This window comes from Salvia splendens, unplaced genomic scaffold, assembly GCF_004379255.2.
Source record: "Salvia splendens isolate huo1 unplaced genomic scaffold, SspV2 ctg971, whole genome shotgun sequence".
NCBI classification, from domain to species: domain Eukaryota; kingdom Viridiplantae; phylum Streptophyta; class Magnoliopsida; order Lamiales; family Lamiaceae; genus Salvia; species Salvia splendens.
Window position 1 is genome coordinate 6,574 of NW_024599662.1, and position 19,673 is coordinate 26,246.

Below are 19,673 nucleotides of genomic sequence, written 5' to 3' on the forward strand. Positions count from 1 at the left end.
AGGTACAAGCACAATTTAGTTAAAGAGGCTATTAGATGAAATAGCATTTGACTCTTGTATCACTCAATTTGACTAAATTATTACATATATACATTAATATCGTCAAAGGGGTGGCTACAAAATATCTACAGGTTGAGGAAACTAAATTTTGTTTTTATTCCTAATTAATGAGAATGCATCTCAACTTAAACAATGGATGACTTGATATACAACCTAGCTTGTGTGTATATAATGTTGTTCGATTCTCTCTTATATAGTTATAAAAAAAATACCCCCTACGTCCCATAAATTTTGTCACGCTTTGACCGGACACTAATTTTAAGAAATGTAATGGAAAATGAGTTGAAAAGGTTAGTGGAACGTGGATCCTACTTTTATTCTAATAAATGTGAGTAGAAATAAGTTGGTGAAATATGAGGTCCACTACCAAAAATGGTAAAAATGAAATGTGATATATTTTGGGGGACGGACGGAAATGGAAAAATGTGACAAACTTTCTAGGACGGAGGGAATAATATATAATGTTGTTCGATTCTCACACTTATATATGTGTAGTTATATAAAAAATAACTGACTTAATACATAACTAGAGACCAAATTTAAATTTTAATTTCGACTAGTGTTTCAAGTGTTGCACGAGCATGAGCTTTATGTCAAGAAAGAGATTAATTTTGCGCAACATGAGGTCTTGGGACAATCCACGTATACTTTTCCGCTTGAAGGCAAGCATCAAGTGATTGCCATTCTCATCCTCAGGAATGAAGGGCACACTCCTCAGCCCCAGGACAATCTCTCAAAATACATTAAGAGGACTTCACCATCGAATTCCTGAACATCCGGGAATCTCTGACATTTTATTTGGGATTCAACAACCTGTTCCTGTGGGCTTTTGAGGAGCGGGAGAAATTGTTGGAATTCTATGAAAGAGTCTCGGGAGCCAGGATGCATGCCAGTTTCATACGACCAGGTGGAGTGGCCCTCCGAACCGGACGTGAAGGTCTCCCCTCATCCGGCTCATTCATGACATACCCATTGAGAACTAGTGAATCACCTTCCTCCCTCTCATGAATCAATTTGATGGATCGTACCTTCCTCTTTTGGAAGTTGGGACTTCTTTGGGAAAAAGAACAAGAATAACTTCGTTTTTATGTAGGTAATTTTAAGATCGTTTTAAACATACGAAGGTGTGAATTAGTGTAAACTATTCGATTCTCACACTTATAAATGTGTAGTTATAAAAAAAATAACTGACTTAATACATAACTAGAGATCAAATTAAATTTCAATTAGCTAGTATTAGATCTAAAGTGGAAGGATCAGATTAAAAATACAGAGGTTATTTTTATATAATACTATCAATTAGATAATTTTAAGATCATTTTAAACATACGAAGGATATGAATTAGTGTAAACTAAAACTATCTAAAAATAACCTTACATGTTAGTATAAACTAACTCATCTAAAAATGACCTAATTGGTATCTAAAATTGCCTTCTATTAGGATTTGGTTATTCTTTAACACTACATATATAGGGTAGGGAATTGTTTAACTCAAATTTTATTCTTATACTCCCTCCGTCCCACCACGTTACTTGAGGCGTTTCTTTTCGGCACGAGATCTAAGAAAGTTATATTTAGTGAGTTAAATAAAGTAGAAGAAAGAATAAAGTAAGAGAGAAGAGAGAGGTTAAAGTAAAAGAAAAAATTAAAGTAAGTGTGATTAGATGTTTTATTTTTAGTTAAAAAAAGAAATGACTCAAGTAACTTGGGACAACCCAAAATGGAATACGACTCCAGTAACTTGGGACGGAGGGAGTATTAAACAAAAGGTTAAATTGAAGTCATTAGATTAGACTGATCAACCGCTAAATTATATCGTGTGGTATATTTATAAGATTATTACTTGTAGTAGGAGTAAATTAGGGAACAATCTTTTGTAGTTATGTAAAAATCAATGATGTTGTAGGTTCATTGGGACAATGACGTAGTGCAATATAGATAATGAACTCGATGTATTTTAATATTGTCAATTTTTCAATCTTTAATGTCATATGTTACTTTCAAAAAACCATTTGAATTAAGAAAATTATAGGAGTATAAAATTTAAGTTTTTAAGAGAATTTTAAGAATTATCAAATATTATTAAAAATGACATGTGACATTAAAGATTTAAAAAATTGATAACATTATAATGCATGAGTGCATTATCTACATTGCACTACAATATTATTCAAATAAATTTGCAACATCATAATTATTCCGTATGTACAAAATAGTACTAGTAATTCTTTATTTTACCCTTATGGCATAAAATAATTTTAAAATCTGCCATATAACGTAATCAGTTGATCACCTTATAATTATATAATGAGTTAGTTTGGTCTTAGTTACAAAGATCGAGTTTTGATTTGATTCATTTCTTATACTATATATTAAGTTGTAATTAACCACTCATACCATAAGCCTCACAATCCAGCAATGCCATTTACTTGTACCCAGTAAAAAAAGTAGTATATTTTAATTCTCATTCTTTACCTGAGATAATAAAAGGCTAAAATCTTCAATTACTTGTATTTTTTTTTGCACACCTTTAAGATAAATATGTAGCAACTATGTTGTCTATTTATTGCGTTCAACATATATACCTGTAAACTTCCACAGGCTGTGGGCTGTAATATTCCCATACAAATTCAATGTATAATTCGTGTAAACAAATTGTATTCAAGTAAAATACTTACTAAACTTATTATTGTATCTTCAACTTCTCAATCTCTATTCCAAAGTCTAGACATCTGAAAGAGCTTCTTTTATCATTGCACGCTGGGATAGTTGCTGCTGGTAAAGATCACGGAAGATACGACACTTAGTGTCGTGATACTTCCTTACTTTCGGGTCGTGAGAGGAATACACCACCTGCATAGGATGAAAACAGTCGGCAGCGTCAAAAGCAGATCGTAAATCTCATGAAATACCTTATCACTTAGAGCATCTCCAAGGGAGAAAGGTATACATCTCATTTACCTTCTCAAAAAGGTTATTATACCTTCTTAAAAAGTAATGGACTCCAAGGAAAGAAGGTAAATTAAAAAGGCAAACAAAATAACTAACTTTTTACCTTTTCTATAAAGAAGAGGTAAAGATACCTTCTCAAAATGAAAGAAGGTAAACCCCTTCCTTTGGAGCATGAAATTTTATGAAGAAGGTAAATATGGTAGTTATTTCTCTTTACCTCCCCATTTTCCCTCTCCAACCCTTGGGATGCTCTTAGATTATTAGATATCATTTGTGCGATTCTGGAGTATGAGTATCCCTTTTTTGATGGATAAATGAATGCAAAATTAAAGGCCGTGTCACGGTTTGACTCAAACCCGAGACCTTTGGCCTCAGACATTAATCATTCTATCATTAGGCCAACACACGCACACAATTCTAGAGTCTCTTTTATTATGTATGTGAATGACCGTAATTGTACAGTAGCTTCTTACCCGGCCAGGTGCATTTAGTGCTTGCATGGCCTCTCTAACAGTGGAATACATCTTCGAAGCAACATCACCAAGAATAGCAGCACAGCTTCGTTTTCCCGAGGAAGAGTTATGGGATAACCTGTTGAACATAATAGACTACGAATGACTAATGAGACTAATTAGGTTGACAGATGAAATGATAGAGAGATCAGAGATGTCAAATAGTCATATATGTATCCATGAGAGAGAGATAGAGAGAATAGAACCTGTGATATCTGCATGCTCTTGAATCTATACACATTTTACAAGCCTACTAAAGTGTAAGAAATGACTTGATACCGTTTTGTCTGCTTTCGACAGCAGTTGATAATCAGCTCTAAATGTGATATGGCGAAGGTAATTAAAGCACACTGCACCAATTTCCTTACCTTGTGCCCCTTCTCATTGCAATGTTCTACTATATGTCGTGTCCCGTAAGCTACACCTTGTATTGTGGCAAGGTATAAAAGAGCCAGCTGTCTCTCACTTGTATCAATAATAGTAAGGCCAAATATCACCCCTTTGGATAATGGGTCTGCAATAGGAGATCTAGACTAAAAGCTTAGGAAATAATATCAACAATTTTGTGAAATAATTATCGTACTTCCTGATAAAGTATTAAGTTCTCACCTGTTTCCATGGAAATCAGGAAGCACATGAATGTCTTTTGTCAACGCAGCAAGAAATGGAGAACTCATTTCTTGCTTCATTGATTCCAGTATTTCATTCATTACCATTTTTTCCAGTATCTCATTCAGAAGCTCGTACACTGAAACACCTTATAAAGAAAAAAATTGTGGTATAGATTAGGTAAAGAACAACATAGATGTGACTATATATCTAGAAACACAATTTAACAAGGGCATAGCTGCTCTGTTAGCCAGGCCTTGATATGCAGGATGGCCGTCCAAGATGTGCTCAAATAATGCCCCACTAGCGCTCTGGCCTCCTTCCGCAAGCCAATACTCAAATCGTGAAAGTGAAAAGAAATGTCCCTCCTTGCATCAGAGAAAAAAAAACCAATATAAAACATGCCCTCTGTAGATATGATAGTATAACTTTTCCATTATGAAATATTCAAAGGCTAAGGTATTCCATCATTGCAGAAGCAGGGACGCTACTTTTAGACTACAAAACTAGAAGAGTCTCCATCTTGCCACGTCCTAACTTACTGGAAAGCCTGAAGGCATACTCTCCACATGGAACTCAAACTGTCCAAGCAGCTACTGAGATGTTCTCAAACAGACAGGAAGCAGACTCAATGTTTGGACATGCACGAAGATTCATAACAGACTCACTTATCTTATTAAAAAGTATTAGAATATGATAAATCAAAATAAAGTCATAAAACATGCAGTTCACAAGTTCCTCGTGCATAATACTAATAAATATCCATGTACAAGTTGGCATGAGGACTCTGTATTTCCAGCCACAAGACATTCGCAGTAATGCCTAGATGTAAACTAGAAGGTTATAGGTACCATAGAGGAGAATATTAATCCAATAAGGTAACTCCTCTGGCAATTCCAGACTCTAAGAAAAATCCAGTTGCTAAAGTAGCACGTGTGGCTAGGTATTCATTTTATTATCTGGGTGTTAAGGAGGTGAACTGAATAGAAGACACATAATTTATATCCAGTTTCATTCTACGGCCCATTAATCACCAGTGGCACAGTGGAAGTTGTCAGTGTCACTGAAAGCAATATTGTTAACAAATAAATCTGTACTGAATAACTTGGCCTTAGATATAGCCATACTAACACCATGCGATGACATATTTCCTCCTCCCCATCTTCTGCACATTCAACATCAATCAATTGTAAAATATGTACAACAAACTCAGTTTGTTATGCTTAAAATGTCACATTCATGGAGGAATGGAAGAAAGTAACCTGCTGGTTCATGTTCTGTTATTTCTGGAGGCACACTTTCCATGACCCCCACACCACCAGCATGAGCATCTACCCAATGTTATCAATCTCGTATGGCGGCTTATGACGGTTCGCCTAAAAACCGCCACAGGGATATGGCGTATTAGTATGGCGGATATGGCGGTCAATAATTAAATAAATAAAATAATACTTATATATTTATATATAATTCAGAAATAAGAAAATAATTAAAGTATAACATTTAAAACACTTTAAACAATTAATTAAGTATAAAATACAACTCTAACCTCCATGTTTCTTGCATAATGCCCCATTCCTAAATACAGTACACATGCAATGTTGTCAAATGTTGGATATGGAGGTGCTATGACATCGACATGGTACTATGGCGTTTCCACCACTGAACGCCATGTCATAGCGCCATGGCGCCGCCATATCCGCTATTTGATAACATTGCATCTACCAACTGGTGTCCCAGCTAGTAAACCCAGTTCTTGGTAACAGAAAAATGTTTCTTAGCAAAAAGGATAAAATAAGACACTAGCGAGCATGTCTCTTGGTCCAACTGGACTTGTAATGTACATCAGTTAGGATAATTTGCTAGAAAGATGGAGTATGTGCTGCTATCTCCATCTGAACTGGATATTTTATATCAATTATAGGCTCAAGCAATCACTGTAATCAAGTGAACTTTTCGTAAGTTTTCTTGCCTTTGAGGCATTAGGTGTCAGACCACAGCCCAAAGCATGACCGGGAAAAGCTACACTGCATCCTGTATACAGTGTTTTATCTATAAGCATCAAGAAAGAGATATACAAGAAAATAGAACAAAGACAAATATTTAATGCAACTATTACTTGAGCTGAGACTAAATTATTAGTGATTAGTTTTTTTAGGGGAATTATTAGCGATTAGTTAAAGGAAGACTTTCAAGTAGCATAACACTTCTCAGTGTTTCCTGCTCCACAAGCACACACAAAATATTAGTCATAGATGCCCAAGGCAAAAAAAATATAGATACTTTCATAATTTAGATCGCAAGAATATTTCACTCATAATTTAAAGAAGACCTTCTCATTCAGACACTATTTCCAAAGAAGCCATTTTTCATAGCTCCTTAAATAAGGGAACTACTATAATGCCTCAAAGATCTCTCAAATGATCTGTAAAACCTCGTAGATTGCTGGAAAACAGTGATTACACCATGATTATGCAACTACATACATTTATAAAATACCAACTTTCAGTTTTTGATGATAGACTTTGGATAGATCCAAATGGTACATCTAATGCATCCCATTGTTAGAAAAACATTTTATGTAGCACTTGAGGTATAAATGACCATACAAATTTATGCAACTGAAAAATACATCACTGGTTCATAAGGATAACAAAAAACATACCTACCTTGGAATGATGGCTATCCACAAGATCACCTAAACCAATTTCCTCCCAAAAGTCATCATCCCATCCAAGAGCTTCCATGTCACGGGAAACTGTCTCATTGATCTGTTGCATATGCGCATGGCCCAAATAAGTCCATTTGCAGACTGTTGTGCGTAGACTTCGAGTATCATCTCCCGTTGCTCTGTTTAAATGACCAATATTTAGTATAGGCTTTTATTTTCAGTAATACTACCGTACCAGAGACAGTCTTGGGGAAGAATTAGACAGCCTACCTATACGATAACCAATCGCTCAAATCCATTCACCTAAATGTCATTGACCAGGACTCCCTCAAATTTTCTTTGACCCACAGAAGCTGCAATAGCAGTTTTCAACATTAAACAATTTATGAACCAAATCCACTAATTCGTTGAGCTAAGCTATTTAAAATAATGATACATAACCACCTTATCAGTAGCAAACACATTACAATAATGGGAACCACGATTTCTAAAGAAATGTATGTTCCGTTACAGTACACATGCTCAACATTGCAATTCAATTATCTAGCAAAATACAAATTATTAGGTTGAAAACATCAATACCTGTGAAATATTAAATAAATAAACTATCTTTTTCTTCCTTCATGGCTTTCCAATCATATGAAGAAGCCATGAAAACTGCATCTTCGAAGCTTCTACTATGGTAGTTTCCAGATTGATCATTGAAGTCTACCATTAAGTGCTCGGCACCAAAGAGTATCAGGGAAAGTTGTTAATTGTGCATAACCCCTTGTACTTGTCTTTTCTATGTACACTTACCACTATATGACAGCCAAACAATAAAGCTAGTGGAGGCCTTTGTTACAACATCCCAACATCACTAGATGTTGCTGACAAACATCGTGACACACCCCTAGTGTTGTTAGGGTCGCGGGTTGGTCCGGGGAGATGACGCTGGATCCCGGGTCGCGGGGCGAGGGACCCACGAATCCGGGCGTAAAATTAGTTATTATTTATATATTAGTAATAATAATGATTAAATATAAGTCACTAATATATAAATACTTATACTTACATAACAAGAAGAAAAAATATTTGAAATTCAATCTGACATTGGGTAGAAAATCATTATCGAAGGAATTATAGTCTATTTACTTGTTTTGATATTTAATTAATGAATTTTATAATTAAGTTATTTGGGAAAACATCAAAAGTTGGCAATAATAATAAATTAAGTATAAAAAAGGAAAAGTAAAAAGTTGAAATGATTAGAGGCAAAAAGAGGCGGTGGGTAGGTTTTATCAAAAGAAGGACTCCATATTAAAATACTAATAAAATAAAAAAAAAGTTTCAGCTTCCTCCCTCCTTACACAAAAACGGATTCACGCCCCCTTCGTCGACCCAAACGCCCCCACCGCCCCAGGCGCGCCCCCACTGCGCCCCACGTATCTCGCTCGGCTCACCCATGTTGGGGCGAAGCCGGACTCGACCCTGGCGACCCGCGCCCCGAGCGCGTTTTTAACAACATTGCACACCCCTCATTGGCGAAGAGGGCATAGCCCAAGATATTGTTCACATTGCGATGAAGATTTGGAAAGAAAATTGAAAGCTGGCGAAGTTGAGAGGTGGCTCAACTCCTAGTGCTATGTAGTAAGGTTGGTGGTGCCTACGTCATTTGGAAAACGAAACAAACTCATCCCTCGTAGGAAACGAGGACGTAGCCCATGATTTTATTTCCGTCGCTAAGGCAATCCGCAACGCTGTCTCTTATCCGTCTCTTAACCGTCTCATCTCTTCACTATTCATGGGCCCCACTGTACTTTTCATCACATCTCTTAACTAATAGACAGCACCTGCAACCCTCCATGTATTAACCGTTTCTTAACCATCTCATCCCTTAACAATTCATTCAATTTCATTTTTTTTCCAACAAATTCAATTAATAAAAAACACACTTCATTAAATAAAATAAAAATACAACTTAAAATTTAAAAAAAAACATAATTAAAATCCTAAAAAAATAAAAATTACATAATTTAAAATACAATTTTATAGAAATTAAAAAAACTACTCCGCCGGCAAATCATCCCCGAAGGCGGTGGCGGTGCACTCAAGCTACCTGGAGGCGGAATACCAATTTGTTTTGCCATATACTCAATTCCGGCAAGATGGGCTTGATATTGTGGAGGCGTCATGCGGGAAGTATCCGCCATCGTGACGGTCAAGTACAAGGACAATAGGGTGTTCGAGCCCGAGACCGAGCCCGCCTGGCATGATTCGCCTCGGCCCCTCCTCCCTCTAGCCACCTTCGCCGCCTTGGTCCCTTGCGGCTGACGGTGCACACGGGAGGAGCCCCTGCATCGGTGGTCGTGCCCTCAACCTCTTGTGAGGCGCTGCCTGACCCGCCCTCACTAGACGAGTATTGGCCACCCGACGTGTGCATCGTGCGCTTCGAGCTCGAGCCCTTGCTGGACTGGACACCGCCGGCCCACCTTTCAACGTCTTTGACGGCCTCCCAAACATCGACATGTTTGAATTCTTTGTCGTTTTTGCAAAGAAGACTCGCAAAGCCGCTCTCATAATGTCTGCTCCACTGGCTCCGCTTTGGTATTGAGTTGTTTCATTCTTGTAGATGCCGCAAAATTTTCTGACATCTCTGTCGACGCGGTCAAAATGACTGCAGAGCATCTTCAGGGTGCGGCGGCGGGACCGAGCCGGCTTGTTCTCGTTATAGGCAGCGGTGACCTTTTCCCAAAAACACTTGCGGGTTTGTTGATTACCGACGATGGGATCGTACGAGACGCTGACCCAAGTGTTGAACAGAGTCATCGCGTCCGCCCGGCTGTATGGATGACGGCCTATACCCTCCTCCTCCTCGGCCGCCGCCTCCTCTTCCTCCACGGCGTCGAATGCGCGACCCCTGGAGCTTCCACCGCCGCGTCCTCCTTCCGGATTGGGTTCATCCGGAAAATCCTCCCGAATTTGGGATAATCCCTGCGATTTCCCATACCTCGGGGCGGAGGGATGAGAGTATGCATCCACATCAAAATAGGGTGGTTGGTACGCCGGCGTCGACGAACCGGAACTGACAGCACCCAAGACATTGTACATGCCCCCAGTCGCCAAACGCGTTCAAGTCATATCCGCCGGAACCGCCCTCGTTTCCGTCGCCGGGCATTTTTTAGATGAAAATTGGAGATGTGAGATGAAAATTAGAGAGTAAAGAGAGATGATTTAAAAAGAATAGAGGTGTGTTTGTGTGTAAAAAAGATGATCAAAGAGGAGTATTTATAGAGTAAAAAAATTAAAAAAAAAAAAAAGGAAACCGTTGAAAACTGTAAAAAAACGGTAACATTACAGTTTATATTTTTTTAAATTTTTTTAATTAAAATCGAATTTAAAAAATTGATTTATTGCGTCAGCGTGACGACGCCCACTCGCGGGCCAGCGAGTGGGCGTCACGCCTAGCGCCAGCGCGCCAGCGCGCCAGCCGTCCCTCCGGAACGAGACACCCGCCGAGACGAGACCGAGACGCATCCATGCAACGGTGTCTCGCTTCTGTCTCATCTCTCCGAGACGAGATAGAGACCGCAACGAGACGCGTTGCGGATGACGCATTGCGGATGCTCTAAAAGATTCACAAAGAACATTGAAAACCAGGAAAGTTGAGCTCAAAAGAATGGAATAGGACATTTCAGCGACACCTTGGAGACGTGTGTTTCTAATTGAATAGTTGGTGTGCGCAAGAGAGTTAAGGCCGGAATATAGTTCGAGCAAGACTTCTATGGAACGTGGAATAGAGACTCAATGTCACGGTGGGAACTAAAGGATTTCGGTGAGTATGGACAACGAGCAATGAGACGATTGGCACCACAAACGAAGGCATAGGTTCATTTGATAAGTCAAAAAAAATACAACAGTTGGATAATTTGCTATGAGAAATTATAATTCAAGACAAAGTTGGCACCTTCAACTATGAAATTGCATTGATAATTGCTGACAAAAAATGCATCTCTCTTAAATGAATTGCATTGATAATTTCAAGACACAAAAATTTGACAAAAATTCATCTCTTAAATGAAAGTTGAAAACGGACTAATAAAAGGATAAACGCACCTGTTTATAGGCTACAACGAAAGACCATAATCCTAACTTGATAAGAAGAAAGCAATAGATAGTCTTCATCTCTTTAAAGAGGTAAAGATGACTCCTAAGAAGCGTTTAACCTCAACCCACTCTTGCACCAACAACCACCCCCGCAGTGACCACATACGAGACATTGCATATGAGTTGACGATCACCAAAACAATAGACGATATCATCAATTGCATTTTGTTCCATTTCTTTTTCTACGTCGGCTTGTTGACGTCCCCTTCCAGCAGCTCCATTGCTTACCCCTATCATCTCACCTCGGCTAGTCGTGCTCGTGTATGCATCATCATCCATAACTAGATGTATGGTAGAAAGTCTCTAGCTTTTCATACTTTTGGAGAACTTGAGACGAAAAGCTATGTGAAGTAAAAGAAGAAAAGGCCACCAATTGCTACTAAGAACCAAACAGAACTTTTTTAGGAGTTGGTTGAGTTCAGTGATTGAAAGAGATGATCGGATCCTAGTTCACTTACTAATCGCTTTCAGGACAATGGCATGAAGTTTTAGTGGAAATGGATCTCCGCTAAGTACATAGCCTAAGACATAGAAAGGTAATGCATCATACGTCATCCACACTAAGCTCATTCTAGAGAGTTAGATAAACAAAATCTGCAGCTATGCCTAGAGAATCATGAAATGAGATTATCCGGTATGAGGAAAACAATACTTTCGCAATCGTATCATTTCTATTACCTTGGTGTCTGCATCTCAGGAGATACACTCCCACCGAATACTCCAGAACTGGTGACTTGGATAAATTAATTCTCTCGGATTGCTTCACAGCTCTATGGCCATCCAGACTATAACATTCCGCCTCTGAGTCATGAGTCAAAGAAACTGTCACAGGTTCTCCATCAGAATCAATGGCAAATGCACACAAGACCAATTTCCCCTGGTAAATAACAGGCCATAAGCTACATAGTAGGAAGATGGATCCAGCACTGTACTAATTAGAGCTCACATACCAGGTAACAGCAAAACCCAAACTGGTCACTTGTTCCCCTTTAATTTGTGCAACGGAGCATGCTGATCTCACAGCTGTGCAAATCGCATGCCAGATATCGGTCGAAGATTCCTGGCGACAGAGAAAATCTGGCTTCAACTTTTCAGTTTCTCTAAGAAATTACATTGATTAAAAGTTTGTGCACAAACAATGTCTCAAAATTCACATTATTAAACAGCCACCTCAACGCAGTCACCGTCTTTCCAGATCTGAATGGGGCCAGTAGCAAACCCCAAAAGCCGTCCATGGTTATTAAAAATGGCTGCGTTAGGCAAAATAACCTTGGGTTAAAAGGTTATCGAATCCACATAATTCAGTTACAAACATATAATTAAACTGACAAAAATGTAAATCAGCATCCTACATCACAATCAATCCATAAGCCCTACGCTCTAACTAACCTCATTTCTTCAATAAGTACAATACCAATAAATTGACAGAAGAGATAAGCAAATAGTACATTTTATGGAAAATTGCTGAATCGCAATCGACTAAAAACATTAATAGTGATCTCTGAAACGGCAAAATCGCGTTTCTAGGCTATTTGGTTTTTAAAATAACGTAAATGTACCCATTTTGTTATCAATTCCATTTATGGAAAAAACGCCGATGAAGTTTGCGTGTTTATAAGTAAAAACACCAATAATATTGGCGTGTCTATACGCAAACACGCCAACACAGTTGGCGTTTTATACTTGTGCCGTATTTTGGGCGTATTCTTTCCAATTATCATTACGTTAAAACACGCCATTGGTGTTGGCGTGTATTATATAAAACACGCCAATGACATCGGTGTGTTTAAAAGCAAAACGCCAATAACATCGGCGTGTTTAATCGAAAAAAACGCCAATTTGAGTGGCGTGTTTAACAGGCTGATATAGCAGCAGCCTCCACCCCCAAATCGCGAAAACATCACAGCCACACCACACTTTGCGATTTTTCTCCAAGCAGCGCCAATCTCCGCGAATTCCCTCCTCTCCGTGATTTCGCTCTCCATTCATCAATCGGTGCTATTCTTCCTCAGATTCATATATTTTCTTCGGTTAGTAACTTATCTTTTACATATTAGAGTAATTGTTGGATAGTTAGCTAGGGTTGTAATGGGTTGTGAATTGAGTTGAAATATTATGCATTTTGGATGTTTGAATGATATTATGTTGATTATTATGTTGGATTATTTGGATTTAAGTGAATTTTATATATAAAATTTGATTATAAACCTAAACCCCTAGGGTTGTTATAGCAAAAAATTGGGCAAATTGATTTGGTTTATGTGGTTTTGGTTGATGTATATTGTTTAGTTTGAATTGTTAATTTTGTTTATATTGTTAGGCTGGGCAATTTGAAATTGGACAAATTGAAATTGTTAGGTTGGACAAATTTGTAATTGAAAATGTCAATTTTGTGTAGATGAATTGTGTTATGATTTTGATGTGAAATGTTGTGTAGATGAATTTGTGTATTGTGAATTATTTGATTTTGGTGTTCCATTTTGTGAAATTGGATTAATTGTATGTAATTATTGAAATGATTTATTTTGGTAATGTTAAATTTGGATTATGAATGCTGTGTAGGTAAATTATGGCATCATCTTCGCTTCTGCTCGTCGGCTTGCGTGTGGTCCTGCGGATCCTTCTGTACTGTATCTTCAGAGACAACACGTCTCTAATAACATATGGGCAGGAGTTTCCATCCGAATACGTACGCTGCCGACATATGAAGAATAATTTGGGTGTTCCCATACATCACCGTGTTTTGGCACTAGTGGACCAGATGGGGTTCGGCGGTTTATTGAGGTGTGGTCACCAAAGGAAATTGACCACCATCTATCACCGCTTTGATTGAACGTTGGAGGCCAGAGACTCACACGTTTCACTTCCCAGTCGGTGAAGCGACTGTAACATTGGAAGACGTGGAGGTTTTATGGGGCCTGAAAGTTGATGGAGAGGCTGTGACGGGTTATCCCCCCGACACAACCGGATATTGGCAGGAAATGTGTTTGGATTTTCTAGGATTCATACCGGACGCATCCGAGTTGAAGGAAATGGCTTTTAAGCAGACAAGCTTATCGCGTCAATTGAGGATTGAGCTGAATGATGAGCACGACAACAACATATATGCTCAGCGGGTCGTATCTATTGTCTGCTATTACTTGGTGGTCTGATGATCCCGAATGCCACCGGAAATAAAATTCCGTTCTTCTACCTGCAATTTTCATGGATATAGAACGGTGTTCTACATATAGCTGGGGTGGTGCGACGCTTGCTTGCTTGTAAACCCAATTTGTGTGAAGCTGCCGTTGCTAAGAGGACGGATGTCGTGGGAGCCTTAACTCTATTCAGCTGTGGGCTTGGGAGAGAATCCCAATATTTAGACCGAGGATGCTAGATCCCGTGCATACAGACTATCTACCATGTGCAAGCGCGTAAGTTGTTCACTAATTCATTTTTTAAGCTTTATGTTCATCAATCTTCGTGTTATTCGCTCATATTTACATTTTGTAGATGGAATGGTCCGGCGTCATATGTAAAAGCACCCGGACATTGTATTGAAAATTTCCGAGATCAGTTCTCCATGATGCATGCCAACCAGGTACTTCATAACTTATAAATTGTTTTTTGTTTTGTGTTTTTTTATTGAAATTAATTGAATAAATTTGTGTTACATGTGTTTATTTGATGCCTTCTCCAACGGGAGTTGCCGGAAAGTTGTGATGCCGGTCGTCCTGTATGGATGTCGATAACAACGCTTATTTGCTGGAATCTGGCTGAGCCACACCTGCCACACCTAGTGTTGCGCCAATTTAGGATTGTCCAACCGTATATCCCGCAACTCCCCCGTTTCCACGGTACTGATTTTGCAAACAGGATCGCCGTGGAAAAGCTAGTCGAAATTGGGTGATTGGCACGCCAATTGGCACGCCAATTATATACAGGAGTGGGACAACAGACACTTTTTGTGTGGACTGATCTGGAGTACAGTGATGAGCCTGTTGCAACCGAAGAATATATGGATTGGTTTCGGCAGATAACTGTGGTGTATTTAACCAAACCTGGCGTGCATGCTGAACAAGGCTTCCACGAAACGGCATCTTCTCATAAATTCGCGGTAAATTATTCATACTTAACCAAACCCTAGTTAATTATTTAAATTCATATTATGATATGTATTTAACTTTGATAATTGTAGGTGGAGACACTTCACAACGTGCGCCACTTTCTAAGTGGCCAAGATACGAAAGAACATCCGGCTTTGGGAACCATTTCGAGGATGATTGAAGAAGGACTGCGGATATCCGGGGGCTGAGCGGATGGACTACCGTCCTTCGCAGCGCTCTGCAATGGACGTGGACGTACCCGTAAGGCAAAAGGCAAAACGACGAACCAAGAAGAAAACCGCATGCGGAGAGTCGTCATCTCAGCCCGTACACCGCTCCGATGACGATTTTGTGGAACCACCTCCACCTAGATCTGCAGTTCGAGGCCGTCATTCTGTCAGCCACACCGGTGGTACCGGAGAAGATATTGGCCTCAGTGATGTCCCCACTTCTCCACCGTGGTCGTTTGTGCAAGATGACTTTTTTGGGGTGGATCTAGAGAACGCTGTTGTTCAAGATACTCCTCCCTCAAGGATCCCTAGATCTACATCCAGAATTGGGAAGGGGATACGGGGTCTGTTTATGTGGAAACGGCGAGATGATTAATTTGATACATTCTATTGATATTGGTGGTTTTTCATTGATTTGAACTCTTTATATTAGTAATTTGATAAATCCTCTTTTTACACGTATTCATATTGATATTTTGAACTCTTTATATTACTTATTGGTCGACGATAGGAACAAACACGCCATTCCCAGTTGGCCTTTTTATATCACTAAGATTTTGTATAAAACGCCACTCCAATTGGCGTTTTTAACTTGGGGAAAAATTTGCCAAATTTCCTACGTTGTAGCGGACATTCTGCATAAAACGCCATTCCCCAGTGGCGTTTTCATAAGACGCCAACAAATTGGCGTTTTTCTGGGAAAACGCCAACGCGATGGCGTTTTACAGTTAGAATTTTTTGAACTTCTTTCTACCCGAAGTGGGTAACGTTTCTGATTAAACACCACTGTAGTCGGCGTGTTTTAAAAAACGCCACTCCAATTGGCATTTTTACTTGGGGAAAAATGGGCTTGGGTAAAATTTTGCCTCGCCAAAATTTTAAGTAAACGTTACAATGTTCAATTCAATAAATAGCTACGATTATAAACAGAACAATTTCAATTCAACTAAATAGTTGTTACACATTCAATTGTCTCGCCTTCTCCGGGTAAAGAAGCTACGGATACCCTTCCCGATTCTGGCGGTGGAGAGTCTAGACGGAGGAGTATCTTGCACAACGACATTCTCTAAATCAACCCCGAAAAAATCGTCTCGCACAGAAGACCTAGGTGGAGAATGTGGATATCACTGAGCCCAATGTCGTCGCCTGTACCACCAGTGTGGTTGACAGAATGCCGACCTCGAACTGCAGATCTTGGTGGAGGTGGAGACATAAAATCGTGATCTGCATCATCAGTGTGGCTGATAGAATGACGACCTCGAACTGCAGATCTTGATGGAGGTGGAGGCATAAAATCGTCAGCGGCATCATCTACCAACTGAGTATCCATCCTTGAAGAAGCATTCGGGCAGTTGCGTCTGTCGTGCCCTGGTTGACGGCAATGTTTACATCGGCGTCGGGCGCGTGGCTGGTCAGCTTCACGGACATCCATCTGATTAGGAATCCTAGTAGTACGATATCGACCTCGACTTTTAGGCATTAACTGGGCTCGTGAACATTGCAAAGTCCATTCAGGCACAGCCCAATAATCTTGGTGTCTGATTGGATTGAACACCGTAGAATATTGGTGTACCCAAACACTTGTGCGGTATACGTTATCAACAAGCGACAGCATGGGCTCGTTTCTAAACCGCGCAACTGCCGCTGCATGTGAACATGGAAGTCTCCACATCTGCCACTTTTGACATTTGCAGTTCGACTCCAAGTACTTTACCTTCCACTTATTACCGCCCTTTCCACCAATTCGACGCTTTGTTCGAACCACGTAAAGCCCTGCAATTGTGTTTGGACTCTCACATTATGTAATTGACCTTTTACATCATTTTTGCACACCTTTTCATGGGCCCACGGGGTAAGTGGTGTGGCACACTGTGTTGATGCAATTGACCGCTCATTAAACCATTCTATTGTCCTCCAAAATATCAGATCAATGCAAGCTTTAATTGGGAGTTGTCTTGCGCCTCTCAACACATTGTTGTAAGATTCAACCATATTAGTGGTCATCTCACCCCATCTTTTGTGTTTGTCATACGCCAAACTCCATTTTTCTAACTCCACGGCATCAAGGTACTGCACAGCCTCGTTGTTGATGGTTCGAAGTAAACGACGTCTGATCTTAAACTTGCGTTTCTTGTAGCAATACCAATTTTCCAAACAAGTTTTTTTACCATGATGCCTTTGTGATTCTGCAAAACATTTTTCTAACATGTACCAAGCAAAATCTGTGATGCCCCACATTGGGTTCTTCTTTCCATATGGGAGAATTCATTGCATCTATGATTCCCACATGCCTATCAGATATTACACATATTTCATGCTTGGCTACGTGAATTCTAATACGTTCCATAAACCAATTCCAACTTTGTAGTTTTCCTCATCAACAATGGCATATGCAATAGGCAAACATTTCTTATTAGCATCAAATCCAACGGCAATAAGAATTTTACCTCGATATCGTCCACGTAGATGAGTTCCATCAACGGTTAAAACTGGTTTGCATAGTTGAAAAGCCTCCACAGCTGGACCAAAAGCCCAAAATACGTACTTGAAAACCTTGTTCATACCGTTGCTTAATCTTTCATCATGTAACCATTCGACAATTGTGCCAGGATTTTGTCTTTGCAACTCATTCAAATAACCTGGTAAAACTTTGAAATTCCACGCCCACGAACCATACACAAGCTCAATAGCTGTCCTCCGAGCATACCATGCTTTCTTGTAACTAACTTTCACATGAAATCTATTTTCAATATCCGCCACAATTGCTTTTACCTTGTAGCTCGTTTTCTATCTGATGTCGAACACTCAACGCTATCATACCCGACGAAAGATTAGCGTGCCCATTATAATTACGATCCCCCATGCAAGTATGAGCAGTGCTAAACACTCTAATTTGCCAGTGTTCATCATGCTTCCTCAATGTTGCTCGGCACTCCCACAAACATGGCGGTAAGGACTTATCTTTCGGATTTCCTTGTGGCCACTTACAAACTGCATGCCATCTCTTTCCTTCAACTGTATATTGTCGGATTTTTTCCAAATGCCAAAAAGTTACAGCTGACTTCAATTCCAATTTGGTTTTAAATTTAGTATGCAAACCGACATTGCTCGGATCTTTTTCACTCCAATAATGCACATTGAGATCATCAGACTCAAAGTTTTTTGGATCAAAACTATCATATGGACCTGGTAAGGTGCGAAAATAGTTCATACCAGGCTGTGGGAACTGTGGAACTACTCTTTCTCGTACTGCTCTTCCTCCAATTGATGTTTCTCCAACCACTGTTTCTCCAACCGGAATGGATGTTCTTGGAGCAACAAATTGGTCCTCATCCGACGAAGCACCATCTGAATCTGTACTATCCGGATCGACATCTTCAGAATCATAAGGTGATTGTGGATCAAGAAAGTCGGCTTTATCAGGACCAATTATGTCCTCAACCACATCACAGTTGTCACTGTCCCCTAAATGCACGCCTCCAATATCAAAATCTTGTGTTGTATCGAAGCATGGTTCTTGGCCTCTCGTAGACGTACCAACATCAAAATCTTGTGTTGCAGCGAAATATGGTTCTCGCCTCTCGTAGACGTACCAACATCATTACTCATGAGATGATGACTATGTTGTTGAGTAATTGACGAATACTCAACATACAATTCAATTTGACCTCCTGTAGTCATACTCTCACTAAACATTAGTGGCATGTATACTTCTTCTAGTAAAATACCTATATACGTGATTGAAGATCCATAAGAATTTACGTTACTATTTGAAGTTTGTTTTCAAATATGTTTATCCCCATTCTTTCACAAATTGTTTCCACAAGCTTTTCGTAGGAAATACTTTCATCCAACATAATCAATCCTTTTGCAAAAGGAGGATCATATGAAAATAACTGTTCCGGAATTATATTTCCACCCCAATATAAATGACACACCACGTCATACTATCTGCATTAATGTCAAACACAATATTGGTCAAAAATATTCTTTACAGTACACTACAATATATACTATCATAACAACCTATCAAATATGGGTAAAAAATTAGATATACATACAACCATTATAATACCATAACAATTGGTCAAAATATTTCTATTAATTACAATACAATTATAATACTATAAACAATCCATCAAATAATTATATAAATTACACTACAATATATACTATCATAATAATCCATCAAATATGGTAGACTAATGTTTGGAAGAATGAAAAAAATAGACTATACTAACCGATTGGAGTACTAATATTTGGAAGAAATGAGCCAAAATAGAAATCTACACGCTTCAATCCACCACCGGGTTGACCCGACCAAGGCAAGCGTTTTCGCGCGTTTTTCAGCTTTGGAAGTTTTTCGCGTTTTGAGGGAGGGAATGTGACTAGGGTCTGCGATTTTGG

At 39.2% G+C, this 19,673-nt stretch overlaps 2 long non-coding RNA genes across 9 annotated transcripts; both read right to left on the reverse strand.

Moving 5' to 3' along the window:
* Positions 1–2,590: 2,590 nt before the first annotated feature.
* On the reverse strand, positions 2,591–10,999 carry LOC121791931. 7 transcript variants are annotated; one of them, XR_006048774.1, is made up of 10 exons: positions 10,901–10,998; positions 7,076–7,158; positions 6,804–6,984; positions 5,684–6,168; positions 5,397–5,510; positions 4,135–5,299; positions 3,894–4,053; positions 3,732–3,812; positions 3,487–3,604; positions 2,591–2,914 (listed from the first exon to the last, which is right to left on the reverse strand). It is a non-coding gene; the product is annotated as an uncharacterized LOC121791931 (long non-coding RNA). The 7 variants fall into 7 exon arrangements; XR_006048773.1 differs by having other exon boundaries at positions 3,487–3,812; positions 10,901–10,999; XR_006048772.1 differs by having other exon boundaries at positions 3,732–4,053.
* A 734-nt stretch (positions 11,000–11,733) lies between these two features.
* On the reverse strand, positions 11,734–19,596 carry LOC121791932. 2 transcript variants are annotated; one of them, XR_006048777.1, is made up of 4 exons: positions 19,508–19,596; positions 12,122–12,201; positions 11,902–12,011; positions 11,734–11,828 (listed from the first exon to the last, which is right to left on the reverse strand). It is a non-coding gene; the product is annotated as an uncharacterized LOC121791932 (long non-coding RNA). The 2 variants fall into 2 exon arrangements; XR_006048776.1 differs by lacking the exon at positions 19,508–19,596 and adding an exon at positions 12,341–12,396.
* Between the last annotated feature and the right edge of the window lie 77 nt (positions 19,597–19,673).